Source organism: Pogona vitticeps, chromosome 1, assembly GCF_051106095.1.
Source record: "Pogona vitticeps strain Pit_001003342236 chromosome 1, PviZW2.1, whole genome shotgun sequence".
NCBI classification, from domain to species: domain Eukaryota; kingdom Metazoa; phylum Chordata; class Lepidosauria; order Squamata; family Agamidae; genus Pogona; species Pogona vitticeps.
Window position 1 is genome coordinate 56,454,633 of NC_135783.1, and position 15,913 is coordinate 56,470,545.

General features: G+C 36.6%; 1 protein-coding gene across 3 annotated transcripts in view; it reads right to left on the reverse strand.

Annotated features, from left to right (window-relative positions):
- The window catches only part of CHRM3 (cholinergic receptor muscarinic 3), a 295,948-nt gene that overhangs the window by 103,520 nt on the left and 176,515 nt on the right, over positions 1-15,913 (reverse strand). Inside the window, exon 1 of one of the 3 annotated variants that reach the window (XM_078383123.1) lies at positions 6,895-6,995. The exons of the other annotated variants lie outside the window; for them this stretch is intronic. The gene's annotated coding sequence lies outside the window, so the exon portion shown is untranslated. Of the gene's footprint in view, positions 1-6,894; positions 6,996-15,913 lie in introns of those variants that run through there. 3 annotated transcript variants of the gene reach the window in all.

The window sequence follows — 15,913 nt, forward strand, 5'->3', positions numbered from 1 at the left end:
AACAGCAACAGTGGTTAGTGTAAGAATCCCAGGCTATAGATAACAACAGCAGAAACAATATACAGTGGGGGTCTTGACTTGAGAACTTAATCCGTATTGGAAGGCGGTTCTCAAGTCAAAAAGTTCTCAGGTCAAATCTGCATTTCCTATAGGAATGCATTGAAAACCATTTGATCTGTATCTGCTCTTTTCCGTCCATAGAAACTAATGGGAAGCTGCTATTCTGCCTTCGACCACTAGAGGGGGATATTTTGTTTCTTTTTTTCTTAGGTCAAGAAAGGTTCAGGGAAGGCAGGGAAAATACAGTCCAGGCAGTACCGTACCAGGCAGTCCGAAGACTGTCTCCCAATCCACTCTCTAAACGCTGGGAGGAGTGAGGAAGCAGACAGGCACCCTTTTCACTGGCCAACAGTTAACTGAAAGTTCAAATTTTGTACTTTCCCTGCCTCCCACGTGGTTTTTTTACAGTTCTTAACTCAAATCTAAGTACTTAAGTCAAGTCAATATTTTCCTATGAGAGTGGTTCTTAAGTCAAAATGTTCTTAACTCAAGCCGTTCTTAAGTCAAGACCCCACTGTAATGTAATGAGTTCCTGACTTTACCCTTCAAGCTTGATTTTTAAAGATGGTTGTGGTTAGTTTGGAAGGAACCTGGGCTATGGAAAATAACAGCAGATAACAACATAATTATTGTGCTATTTCACATTCAGTAATGGCTTAAGAACCCTTGGCTATATTATAGGCTAATATAGACTATATTGAGATGGGCATTAAGTATATGAATTTATTTTATCTCATCTGTCTCTCTCTGGATTCTTGTTCTGTAATTTTTCTTCTCCAGAACAGCACCTTTCAGATCCTGTGAAGAGTGCCTGAGTAAAGAGAAATAATTTGAAACAAGTTTCTGTATATTGCCATTCCTGATGTCCAATTTATGTCATTAATTATTTTGCATACAGATTGACCCATCTGTCCTATGTAGAGTCCAGAGGGAGATTGTCGGCAAAAGGTGGCATAGATCACATTAGCAGAGGAACAAGTAAAAGTGCCCTTGATATTGTGTATGACATTGTTGGATCCTGTAATTGTGTTCCTGGAGTATATGTAGGAGCAAAGCTGGCATCTGGATTTGTAGCAGAGTATAGTCATCACTGCTGTATCCATGTTGTGTAAGTCATTGTGTGTCAATAGTTGCTTGAGGTTGTGGAATTGTCTGTGAGCAAGAATAGGATTGCCACCAAAGACTCAGAGCAGTGAAGTATTCTTGTCAAAGATTTGTTGGATATTATTTATGATATGTGTGAGAGGTCTCAGCTGTGAGATGAAAATGACAACTAGCAGTGTTCGATCATTTTCTCTTCTGGGTCTGTCTTACAGTAGGTTGTTTCTCCAGTTAATAGGCTCCTTAACCATCTTGGTTGGATATTGTCTGATAAGCATTGTAGTTTTGTAGATCCCTGAGTTTGGATTTTCTTTCTCATGGGTCCATGTGGATGCAATTTGTATCTGAAGGCTTGTCTGTAAACAATAGATTTTGTGGTGGAAGCTGGAGGTATTGACTAGTGGGTTTTCAATAAAGCATGATGTTAAGATGTACATTTTGTAGCTTCACAGTGGTGTCGAGAAAATGTATTTGTTTTAAAAGATTCTTTTGCATTAAAGAATTGTTTGTTTTGTGGTTGGTCACTGGAAGGTAAACACAGACTCAGTTTGTAAGTCTGATTGCCAAAAAACCCTGACCTTTGAGAAACTCATATTTTTATTCCCTTTATTTCATTTCTGAGCCACCTTTCTCCCAGTACAGGGACACAATGTTGTTCAAATATGTTTTAAAAAGTAGAAGCGAGATTTGAGGTGTGATTGGCCCTCACTTTCCTGAGCTTCTGTAAGCAACTGAAAACCTGACTTTGTACCAGGCCTTTACAAACCTCACGCCTTTGCAATATTAATTTTCTACTGAGTTTATGCTGACCCTTTACTTGCCAAATGGGTTTTTGTTTTTATATGCTCAATTTTCTTTTTTTTTTAAACTGTTGTATATTTTTGTATTTTCCAGAAATTGACCAGAGTAGTGGCTTGTCCACTAAAAGGGCAGGGTATAAGTTTAAATAAATAAATAAATAAATAAATAAATAAATAAATAAATAAATAAATAAATAAATAAATAAATAAATAAATAAATAAATAAAACAAATAAATAAATAAATAAATAAATAAATAAATAAATATCACTTAAATAATCAAACATATAATGATAGTTAAAGACTACTAATAAAGACACTTTAAAACACTTTGAATAATCAGATTCTATAAGAAACACAGCACCTGCAATAAAACCCAATTGTGTCCAGTTGTTCAAACCTCACCGAAAAAAGGAGGACTTTGCTGGCATGCTAGCTTTAAACGTGCAAATGTACTCCTAGCCAGTATTAAAACCTGAACCTTTAGGCTCAGGACTGAAACCAGAAGCATGACCAAATGGAGAACCAGAGTTTTCAGAGAGAGGGTAACCCCATCCAATCTAGGATGAATTCTTATTCTCTGCGTGTTCAGATGCACCTATGTCTTATCTGGGTTTTGCTTCAATTTGTTTGCCCTCACCTACTCCATTACTGGCAGCTGAAACCGGTCTAAAAGGGAAACAGCTTCCTTTGAGTTAGACAGAAAAAAGAGAGAGCTGGCTAATCAAAAGGAATTAGGACCCTTCGTGTCAGTTAGGACTACTGGTACTTTATGTGAATTTTTCTCTCTGGCATGCTGGTTCCTGTTCATTGCTGTTGAAAAAGTAGCATTCTTAATTTTTAAGGTATCATAAGCTTTTCTTTCTGTTACTGAAGTATGTATAGCCTCTGTTAAAGACACTACTGAGCAAGATGCGGGTCCTGATTTACTGGCTGCCTTTACTCTGATGTACTCCTCAGACTGAAAGCAAAAAAACTCAGAATATTTAAATATTTCCAAAATATTCTTATCTTTCTCATACAAAATTATTTCTAAATCAACAGCAGTTGTGGCATTAGTGAAGAAACCTAATAGCTTCAAACAAGGCTCCAAGTGATGAACTCCTACAAACCATAGTTTGATCCTAGTTTGCTCATAGATGATGGAGTGAGCCAATTAGAATTGTCATGCTCAGAAACAACAGCAAACTCAAGGAAACAGCTTGTAATTTCCTCCAGTCACATACAGGAAATGGAAACAGTAAGCCTGCAATTCTGAAGTTTGCTACCAAATCTGTTCCTTCAAAGATTGGTTTAGAGGATGATTTGAATACTGTCACTGAAGCCAAACTTTTCACAGGGAAAAGAGTTCTGTTATGTTAATGTCATCTTCCTGATTACTGCTGGAGGGTTGCCATACATTGGGAATGACTTGATGCCACATTATGACTATTATCACACATACTATTTGCAGACATCTCACTCCCTTGCATGGCCAAACAGTTGGCTCTATGGACAGGCCTAGGAGCATAATTTGGGGGGAATTGCTGGGGAGGGGAATCCCCCTATGGCCCAGTTAGGGAGCATAAAAGATTACCCAGGCAACTGCTCTGACTCATTCATTGTTGATCTTCCTAATCTGCAAGCGTGCACTGTCTACAATCATATACTGTGTAATCCTGCAGAATAAAGCTCACAGTTATATACAACAAAAATTGTGTTTAATTGTTAAGAACAAATTAATTATTATAAAGGAACCCACTCCTTGCCAAATGCTGTAAAATGAACAAGGCTTTCCATGTTCCAATTAAGAATGAAAGAAAATATTTCTATTTTGTCATTTTTTAAAAATATAACATTTTGAGGATAAGTTGAAACCATATCATGCATCTAAGGAACCACCAGAATTATTAACATAGTAAAAAAGAGAGCTCTCTTCAATTGTTATTTCAAAGCTGACTTCTTTTGCCCTACCCATTTCACTAAATCATTTCAGTAGAAATGACATTATGTAATGCACGACATAATACTGATAATCCAGAAGCCATCCTCAGGCAGCTTCCGCTGAAGCCTGTTGCCCATGTTTTGCTAAAAAGGAACAGGAGAAATGGAAACTGGAAACTTGAAGAGATCCTCTCTCATTCCCTTCCCATTAAAGTCTTAGGAATCGTATTTTCAAGGAAACAAGAACAATGAGTAAAGGTTTACCCAGAAACAGCATGTTTTTATATTTAAGAGGAACTAACTTTTAGTTACTATAAAACAATCTCATGAACAATATCAGAAAGACAGAAAGAGGGAGCACCCAGCTACAGAACAGAATGTACACTTTGTAACATGACCAAGTCTTGGAATAAGTAGTTACAATACCACCATGAACACACCCATCTCTGTCTGATTTTGGAAGCTAAATAGTGTTGGGCTTTCAGATTTTCCTATATAATCACAAAGTTTAATCTTAAATGCTAACGTTCTTAATTTAACAGTTTATGAAGTGCTTTGGATAAAAGGACCACTCCTTGCAAAGAGCTTTTTATTCACATGGATTTTAAGAAATGCAATGCCGAATTAATTCTGACTAATAACAATCCAGACAGGGTTTTCTAGGCAATGACTACTTATAAGTGGTTTGTCACTGTCTTCTTCCTCGCCCTGGGACTGTGTACCCTACTTAAGGTTACACAGGCTGCACCTACTCCTGGGAGGCACAGTGGAGAATAAAAATTTCCAACTTTTAACTCCACAGTCAGATGCCTAACTTATTGAGCTATCTGACCAGCTCTACACAAAGCTTTCATATCTGTCACTGTATGGTAGCATATAAAACTATATTTGTGTGCTATCGTCACATCAAATGAAGCCACACAAATATGTAATACTATAATACGTGTGCATCAGTTTGGAAAGGAGTATTTATGAGTTATATACTGTATTTATTTGGAATAATAATATAAATAATACAGAGATGACCAAAGTTGATCACTGAGAAGCCACAGCAGGACAATGACTGTACTAGAGAACCCAGCTTCAATTGTAGCTTGTAAGTAGAAAGGATTCCCTGCAATAGCTTTTGAATTATGCCAGATAAGAACCATATGGTCTCTCTTGATCAGTAATGTTCAGTCTGGTTTGTTTATGGAAGGATGTTCAAAAAAAGACAATAATTTCACAGGACGAAAATGATACTTTAATCACATCCAATCCCTCAAGCATGTTGTCTTAATTAAATTGCATTTGCTTTATTGAATTGTATTATTTCTGTGACATTCCACTCCACTATGATTAATGCTACATTTTAATAATGTAGAAAGTAAGCGTATACAGCCTTGTTACTCAGAACTTGGAAATACAAATTACATGTACAGAAATACAGAACATAGATTAAAATTAAAATAATGTTTATTTACATGGATGAGTGGAAATATCTATTTTGAGGTTTAAACTATTGTAGAGAAAAAGGCAGGGAAATATTTTAACTGTCAATTTGCCATATATTGGCACACAAGAAACAAAAACTATATTTAGCTCGTGTGATCTGTGTCACTCAGGGATGCTACTACAAATGCATGCGCAGCCCTATAGATGGCAGTGACTTAAGGTACAGCTAACTCTTAAGCTGTCTGTGCCATACACATCAACTGAACCTGTAAAATCTACGTGACAAACAGAGCTTTGTGTCAGCTCTATAAAAATGAGGAAACAGAACTAAAAATTATCGTATTATGGAAACAACCAAATAAAAATACTGGAACACAAATAAAGTATTTGGAAAATTTGACAAAATAATGCATTTCAACTCAACTGTGTCAGATCTTATAAGCTCATATCACATACTCAAACTGCAAATGTCTAATAAGGATTGCTTTACATTTTATTTCTTCCATATGGATAAATACTTACATAAGAAAAGGTCTGTGTGCTGTGTGACATTACATATGAAAGGTTGGATCAGACTTAGAGGAGACCAAATGAAATCAGTGGGACTAATACAAATATTACTGATATAAATTCCACTGACATCTGCCTGAAGGGTGTCTTCCACTGCAGATTTCATGGGAAAGAATCATACGTATGCAACAGTTTTATGTTCTATTTATCCTTATAAGTTGTATAAAGTTATCACAGGAGCTAACTGCAGCTTGTAGGAAGCATCTTGATTCAAAATATTTGCAAATGGCATGAAAGAAGATAGGGTACAAAGTCTAAATGTCTTTTTTAAAAAAATATTTTTTAAAATATTTTTTTTTTAAAAGAGCACAAGCTATTTAAGAGGGCAAAACACATTCACTCAAATACACTAAATGTGCTTTCCTTTGCTTCTGGAGACATACAGGAAGAAAATGATGGATTTTTTTTTTAAAAAAATCTTGTGTTACTATACTAGATAGACACAATTGGTTGCCCAATTAAAAAGCCATTTCAAATACTGTACAGCAAAACTTCTCTTTACTGAAATGTGAAACTGTTCACTCAGTTACCTAAAATAAAGAGGAAAAATGGGCAAAGGCAATGTTTCTAGTCTACAACAATCTCTTGAAATCCTTTTCAGGCTCATTGACTTGTACAGCAAGATTATTTATTTCTAATCCAGCACTATCGTAAGGAAAACACAGTGCCCTCTTTCATCAATGATATCAAAACAAAAAAATTTCCTGCGATAAAGCTAAACTGAAAGTCTTCAGTACTTACCTTAAATGCATGTTCTAATGTATACATTTAATATTTTGATAGCAACAATACAAGGTTATCAAAAGAAATCTGTGACACAACCACACAGGCTTTCTAATAATTAATGAAAGGGATACTACAGCAACTGATTTGCTATATCAGAAACAACTGATAGGTACTTGATTAGGTACTTCATTTCAGCAGAATCAGAGAGGAGGCTGAAATCATAAAACTCACTACTACATTTTTATTTAAAACACAAAAAGTGATAGATTTTTCTGTCTTACCTTTAAAGGACACATGTTGAAAGAATGCTCACGTTCAAAGACATTTTTCAGTACACTGATGCTGCAATAATCCTTCACTTACACAGGTCAGCTGTCACAGTACGATACTAAAATTGTCAGATGAAATGGTCAGAATTACCCTGTGGCTTGATAAAAATCAGCTTACTTCGTTTAATCTGGCAACAGTGTGCAGATAGCTCTCCATGACCCAAACTGCAAATATTACAGAGCAAGAAGCAGCAAGAATTGTTCTGAGTCACAATCCATACACAGGAAACAGTTATTAATGCTATTGCTGTTATTTAAAAGGGAGAACAATTGCTGTTTTAATGCTAAATCAAAGAAGTTGCAAGGGGTAGAAAAACCTCTCGCAACATAATCTGGTTTGAACAGTTAAATCACTGTTGAGGAACACTTCATCATGTCTAAAAAATAAAAATCTGTTTTTAGAGATGTACACACTGCACCTTTAAGCCTCACTTGTCTTGATTCACAACAGTTCTGAGGCTGATCACAAAATGCACTCACTACCAGGAGATTCATTAAGCCCTCTATATTACAAAGATTTTCTAGAATATATATAGATTCTATGATATATAGATTCTACTTATTCTATAATATCTACCGTATATTCTATATATTCTACAATATATTGATTGTATATATTATATAATATAGAGATTCTATCATATATAGATTGTCTATATTAGACACTATATTTTACACAATATGGCCAGAAGAAAATAGAAAATTTGTACAGAAAAGATAAAAGGATGGCAGACTCCTTTGAAGAGAAATCCTGTGATGAAAAAACTGCAGTTCTAGTAAGTGAAGTGAAAGTTGTTCTGAAAGCACTATGAAGAAATAAATCATCAGGGATAAATGAAATACAATAGAGCTATTTCAAGCCACAGAGACTGAATCTGTCAAAATCCTAAGATATGCCAACAAATATGGAAAACCTAACAATGGCCTACAGACGGGCAACATTCAATATACAGTCCAATTCCCAAGAAAGGAGATATAATAAATTAGTAAATTAAATTAGTAAATTAAAGCCATTGCTTTAATTTCGTATGCAAGCAAAATGATGTTCAGTGTGTTGCAATGAAGGCTTTTACCTTATATGGTGAAAGAATGAAGGAGGAGGGAGAATTTGTGGAACAAACATGAATAATTGAATTTAAGATATGAAGATTACATACTCTTATTAGCAGAAAGCAGCAATGGATTGAAACAATTTGGAGTGAAAGTGAAGAAAGGAAGAAGCAAGTGCCAAAACAGGATTGCAGTTGAATATTAAGAAGACCAAAATCATGACTACAGAGGAACTACACAACTTTAGCACTGAAAATTAAGAAATTGAAATAGTTACAGATTTTGTGTACTTTGGTTCAAACATCAATCCAAAAGGATTGACTACAGCCAAGAAATCAGAAGGCCGAGACTTTGAAGAGCAGCAATGAAGAAATTAGAAAAGATCATCAAGTATGTATAACTGAAGATGAAGACCAAGAGCATCCACATTATTTTCTTTCTAATCAGCACGATTGGGTGTGAAAGCTGGGCAGTAAAGAAAGCTGATAGAAAAAAAAAGATTCAATCGAAGTGTGGTATTGGAGGAGAGCTTTGTGAATACCCTGGTCTGCCAGAAAGATGAAAAAGTGGGTCCTAGATAAAATCAGGCCTAAACTATATCTGGAGGCAAAAATGATGAAATTGAGGCTGTACTACTTTGGGCACATCATGAGAAGGCAGAATTCTCATACTGTATATATTCTGTGAAAAAGACAATAATGCGGGAAAAGGTGAATGCATCAGGAAAAAGGGAAGTGCAAACAAAAGATGGATCGACTTCCAAAGCCACAGTCTTTAGCTTGCAAAAACTGAGTAGGACTGTTCAGGAGATCACTCATCCATGGGTCACCATTAGTTGGAGGTGCCTTGATGGTACACAACAATAACAAATTGAACTTATGATGAGGTGTGAGAAATGTGGAAAAGGACGCAACTACAAAATGGTAATTTCCTAATTTAAAAATATTCTACTGAAAATTTAAAGCAATGCTACCTCTCAGAGGGCAAAGAAACTAGAAGTGATATTGAATTATAAATCAATAATACTTATATGCTTGGTGATCTGCTCTGCAGGAAAGAAAAGAAAAATAATTTTTTTCTTGTGTACAATAAAAGCTGAAACAGTCTGGTAAAAAAAAAATAAGGAAAGTATAATCTAACGATCCTCATCTCTCCACTGCTCTTTCAGTCATTCTCTCATCTCCCTTTCAGTAAATATAATAGTTATTCTTTTTCATAAATAACTGACCTGTTATTTCTTAGGGGAATAGAATGATATGCATAAAGGAAACATGTCCATGATCCATGCCAAGTGAAAATTATACTCCTGAATGTATGCGGCATATTAAAACATTAATCTTTCTTTTAAAGAAAGTTGCCAGTGAAATGCTGATTTGACATAGAGAACTTTACTCAATGAAAAACAAATATCATTCATTTTCTCACAGGTTTTATACATGAAAGTCAAGCTTCAAGAGTGCAGCAGAAGATTGGAGGATAAAAAATGTTCCAAAAAGTATAAGAATGGCTTGGGTGAGCTTTCAAAAGTCAAATTTTGCTCCAGACCTTTAAAGCTTACATATGGAAAACTAGTTAAAGAAGTAAAATTATGTCCCTTGTTATATTCCTAAATAAATAAGCCTTCAAAAGTAAGAAACCAGAAAAAGAAAGTGTATATAGACACTTGTTATTAGGTTTTATTTTATATCCATATTTTATCCTGTTTTATTACTCATGTAAGCCGCCCCGAGTAGACTTTGTCTAGAGGGGTGGGGTATAAATTCAATAAAAGAAAAGTAGAGTAAAGTAAAAAGAAAAATACATGTTGTGAAGCCAACCACTGACATGGCTTAATCAACTCAAAGGATTCCACACAACTACCACCCACAATGGCTAGTTTTCAGCTATTCCTTAGCAGGGATTGAATTCCAAAGTGAAACTGGTTTCCTGATCTAGGAGCTCATCAAGATGTCACAACACTAAGGAGATACTTGCTGGTCAGTGACAACCTGAAATGTTTCTTACATCAACCACAGTTCTGGAGAGAGAAAAGGGAAATTAGTATGCATGTGCTAGGGCACTGAAAGCCTACATTGGTAGAGTCATAGTGTTCCTAGCACTTAGTGTATCAAAAATTTATTGTTTCACCTTTCCTGGTTTGGTTTCTGCCCCCAATCTGTCCCACTGTAGAGCACAAATGAAGGCAACAGGCCCACTTTTCCAACTAAGAAGGAAGAGTACCAAGTACTGTTCTACTGCAGTTCCTTTGCTAGGACTCAGAAAACTTCAAGGTAATGGAACTGAAGCACTCCTTGTGTTGACCACCAGTTTGCAATCAGTTCCCCTATGATTCCTTGTGTTAGGACTCTTTGACCTTCTTAATATTTTGCTAAGATGTGTTCCTTTTTTTCTTCCCTTTTCCAGTCCCTGACTTAGAGCACTCCTCCCCCACCACCACTCCCACCCTGCCTTTTCTACAGGAAATGAGTCAGAAAACCTCTTGCTCTCTGGAGCTGATAAGCTTCTTGTTACTTGAAGCCTGGCTGCTGTTTTCTTTGTATTGTTACAGGTCTCTTGTTCAGACCCCTCTTGTCATCTCAACACTGCAGTTCAGCTGTCACTGAGGGTAGCTGCCTGTTCCCATAAACTTCCTTCTCTTTTAATAGAGACTATAGTAATCCGTTTTCATCCAAGAGTTCAGGAGACCTATTTTCTCATCCACTGGCTTTCTCCCTATTTTCCTTTCCCCTTCAACAAGTTTCTTGAACTGATATTTCTTACATGGTAGTTTTTAGAGGGTCTACTACTTAGAAATTTCCCCCAAGATCTAAGTTTTACTTGTGCTATCAACACTTCATGGCTGATTCTGCTGGATCATTATGGCTCCTGAAAGGGTAGGGATTTTTGTAAAAGTAGGTTGCCTATTATTAAGACCTGCAAGTGAGCCCCACACACCATTTCTCTTTATGTGGAACTGTGTGGGCCACTCATCATGAACGTACTCCACAGGATGTAGGGTCTATGGATATCTTAGTGGCTCCAAGCCCTTTTAGGACTTCTGACTCATCAGCCCCCACTGTTAATTTGGAACAGTGGTTCCCAACTTTGGGTAACTCAATTGTTCCTGGATTGCAATTCCAAGATTTAACCATTAGTTGTGCTGCTGCATTTCTGGGAATTGCAGTCCAAGAACATCTGGGTTATCCAAGGTTTGGAACCACTGGCTTGGAGCCTTGTGGATCCCTGTCTTCTCCTTTGCCTTTGGTAGTCCCATCAGCCCCCCTCCACATTACTTTGCCTTCTATTATATCAATAGCTCAATTTACTTGGGGGGATATAGAAGGAGACTCCTTGAACAGTGGAAAACCATTGCAAGCACACTCGGGCATCCCTTGGGCAATGGCATGCAGCCAGCCAATCCTTCACTTCTAGAAGCCTTGCACTGTAAAATTGCTGATCTGTGTAAAGGTCTGATATGAATAAAGGAAGGAAGTTTACTCTTGGTCCCATCAACTCAACTATTATGTATTATCTTCTAGCTTCTCTTCCATCTTTGAATTTCGGTAGTCTGAGCTGAAGGGGCCTTGTGAGATGGTTACGAAGGTAGCAGGTGAGGAGACCGCTGCTGTTGCTCCCCTATTGTCACCAGATGAGATCTCTGGCACACCGGGCTCTGTGGCAGCTACTCCTGCATAATATGTTCCTCTGCTGGTGAAGGTCATTGGGAGGAGAGTTTGTGGATTGTATTCTCTTCAGGAAGCCTGCGGTTAAATTTGAAGAGAGGAGATGTTAAAGATAGGAGGTAATAAATAAGCATAATGTTGATGCAAACTGTGCCATGTGCAAGTGCTGAAGCACCTCCTGCTTACTCCAATTGTAAATGTCCAGGTTCAAGGCCTATAGGTCAGAGCTTCAGCCAAGCACCAAGAGATCTGGGCCAGGTTCATTTCAGTCTGATCATGGGCAGCAGCCAAATCTAGTTAATTGCCCTCTGTCATTTCCTCTGCACATACTCTAGGAAGTGTGTTTATGAATATTTACTCTTAGTTTGGGTTCCACATCTCTTCCAGGCCCCTACACATGACTTCAGTCCACAGTCAAGCTTCTCTGTGCCAGATGCCTGACTCAGATGAACCCACTTGTCTCAAATTTTAAGAAGCCAAGACCTGTTATTATGGTATAATCTTGTATTTTCCTATGGGAAAATGCATTATAGCTTTATAGGTGTTACTAGCTTCCAGTGTCTCTGTGTGTAAGTTGAAATGAAAAGAACTGAAAGAGTTTGCTGGACATCTCATTTGGACTTTTAGGACGGATCCTTCATAGCTTGTATGATACCATTTAGGAGAGAATGATTTGGGAAAGACATTGGACCTCTCTGGTGTCTCTTGCCCCATGCTGCTAAAAACATTTGCTATCAGGTAAACAATGTGGCAAGGATATTTGTTTCTTGCTCAGGTACCTATATGGAGCACGGTTGTGCTGTGGCATCTGGCTTTTTTTTTCATTTGATGGTGTTTGCTTGTCATAGGTGGGTTGTGAATTGTTTCTGCAGGATCTGTAATAAGGTGTGACTTTATGGTTGGTAGGAGGGACAGGGCAGGTAGAGTTGGCTTGCTTCTGTCATATAGTTCAGGAAGAGTTCAAACATTAGTAAGCACCTCAGGGCTTCATGCTTACAGGATTTGCTCAGGCAGCAGAGAGGTAGGGTTTTTTCCTTAGTTAAATGTCTTCTTATTTGATGGTGAAAGCAGGCCAGGGAGCTGACCAGTTACGGCCTGCCCTACCTCTCAAGTTCACTTTTCTTTATGAATCTACCTTAAAACACTTTACTGCCATAATAATCTGGGGTCTGGATTTCCCATCCCATTATATTGAATTGAGGATTTTTACTCTCTTGGGGATCATTTGGCTAACTGTCCTCTCAGCACCGAAGCGATTTCCATTTTCATCAGTTTTGTGGGAGGGCAAAGTGTAAAATAGGCTCTTGTCTTCACAGAACTATAAAGAATGGTTATCAAAGCAGTGCATGCTGACATTAGTTCCAGATTCTTTTTTGTGTAATAGATGGACTCTGCAGAATATAAGTCAAAAACAAAATTAAAATTAAAATTAAACAAAGACAAAAACATTGTGGTACCTTAAAGACTAACTGCTACATTTTAATGTGAGCTTTTGTGAACAAGTCCATTTCCTCAGACATAAGAGGACATAAGTTTTAACACTCTTATATCCGAGGAAGTTGATTTGTACACAAAAGCTCACTTTAAAATATAGCAGTTAGTCTTTAAGGTACCACAATGTTTTTGTCTTTATTTTTCTTTTGTTTTCGCCTGGTAGGCTAGCACAGATGACTATGGCTACTTCTTCTAAAACTGCAGAATATAACTTTTTTTTAAAAAAAAATCTATATACTCAAATAGGCAGCAATGTGACACTTTTGAATTTTAATTATTCAAGGAGGACAGGGCTCTAATTTTCATTACTCTTCCCACATGCAAACCCCATGCTATATCATAGACATGATACATCATAGAACTTGACAACATGTTCAAGGTAAAATTCTCATTATACAGCCAAGGGAACACTTTCATTATAGAATTTGGCCTGTAATAGAAATATGTAGTTTAACTTTAAAAAGCTGGGGGAAATTTTAGACATGTTTGATTTTGGCTCTGCTTTTTATGCCACAGATGGTCTTGCCTTGCGTATTTAATAACATTTTCAAAGAAATCTAAAAATGTTCTCCCCATTTTCTTGAACACCATCCTATGCTGAAAAAAGGTAAGAAAAAAAAGAGCAAGGGATATCAAAGAAGGAAAACTAATATCATGTTTCGAAAAAGTAATCAGGAAAATTTATTTTTCTGAACACTTGGGAATATAAGTAATCTTGTAAATTCATTAATGTTGGAACTGGATTGTAGTTATTACAGCCAAGCCTGGAACAATCTTTTCTTCATAATAGTGGGTTATGAAAAGACCACAGAGAATTCAATAAGGGTTTTTGTTACATTCCAGATAATTTTTTTTAGTTCAAAGGGGTACCCCAAAGCAGCTTTAAACACTGGGCTCTGCATGCTGCTGTTATCAATCCTTCACTAAGATGCTTCAAACTATGATATTTTCCTTAAAGTTAGATTAACACTTCTTAAAAATACCCCCATTTCAGGAGACAAAAATTATTTATATTCACAAAAATAAACAAGTGATGTCCTTAGTTTAATTGCTCAAACTTAAACATATAATCCTATCACAGATCACTTTAGGAAAAGGTGTAAGAAAATGGTAAATACAAATTGACTTCTAGGGCAAACAGAACAGTGAGCACTGGTGGGGTTGTAATGTCCGTCAAGAGGAAGAAAATGTTGGAAAACAAGCTTTAAAAAGTGCACATGTAGACCAATCGCAAATAATTTTTTTAAAAAAAATCCCTTGCTTTTATTATTCAGATAGTTGTAACAGTCCAAGATAAAGATGGCTATACCTTAGTACTATATAGACTTAACTCATTAATTCAGCAATATTTTATCTAGTCATAACAATAATTACATGGACTTCATTGATAATTTCGTTTTTATGTTAATCTCAGCCTCTCCCTGCTTTATGGAAGTGAGAGAGAGATAGTAGAGCTCAATAAAAAGTTTAATGTAAAAGAGACTCCCATTGGAAAATAAATGGTTAGTGCTTCCAGCAGCATCTTTAATGTTACAGTATGTAGGCTCATTAGATTCAATAATCCATAGGGCCCCTTCTAGCTCTGCTGTTCTTCATCATCATCATCATCATCTTCTGATGATGATGATGATGATGATGATGATGATGATGATGATGATGATGATGATGATGATGATGATGATGATGATGATGATGATTTTGTGTTTCAGCTCCCTTGGCGTTTGTTCACTACTCACTTTCGTGAGTGCGAATGCTTTTGTTGCTTTAAACCCTTCAACTATACATTACAGAAAGATGGAGTTCATGCTAGAGCTGTGCACACAGGCCTCCCAAGAGGATACTGTCCCATAATTCTAACTCAAGGTTAGAAAAACATACTCACTCTCTGATCACAAAATGAACCTGTCCTCTACTGCAGGCTATACACCAACCTAGATTTATCTTACTACACTTTTCCCATGAGCCTACAACATGACTGTCATTTTGACATATCGTTGTTTTTGTTATGTATCACAAAGTGGTACGACGTTCTCTTACGCTACCATAATCAAGGCAAATATCTCCTTCTCAATATTCACCCACCCACCCAAATGGAGAGAAAGGTACATTAAACTCCATCCCTTAGAAGCTCACAGTCTGTCAAAGGAGTAGTGGATTATGTTGCTGCCAAAACTCAAGATCAATCTTACATATAAAAGCTCTGGTTTTTTTTTTTTTTTTTTTTACTTTCCTTGAGCTCTCAAACTTTCTTCCAGATGGAACATCATCCTCAAAATCCTAGAGGATAAACTAAGACTGCTTAGTGTCTGATCTCAGAGATTCTGACTATGCTCACTCATAAATGCTGTTGGAAACAGTCACTGTTTCACCTTAAGTCTTCACAAATGAACTGTGAAATTGATGTACGGAGAATGAAAAGCAGATGGAATAACTACATTAAGTCCTTCTGGAGTAACAAAAATTCTTTTTTAAAAACCCCAAATTTCAATGATCAGCATGTTGTATGCAGCGATAGTCTCCATAAAAAGAATGGCTATTCTGTGAAAAGACTAGACATTTAACACGTTACAATGTATTTTTAAATGCAATTAAAACACTATATACTTATAGTTTTGCTTCAATTTAGCTTCAGTTTATTTGTCCTCATCCAGTCTGTTACTCACACCAGATACTGATTTACAGCTGGGATAGCTTCCTTGGATTTAGATGGAAAGGAGAGACAGAACTGGGTGTCATCCACATATTGGTAACACCAAACCTCAAAA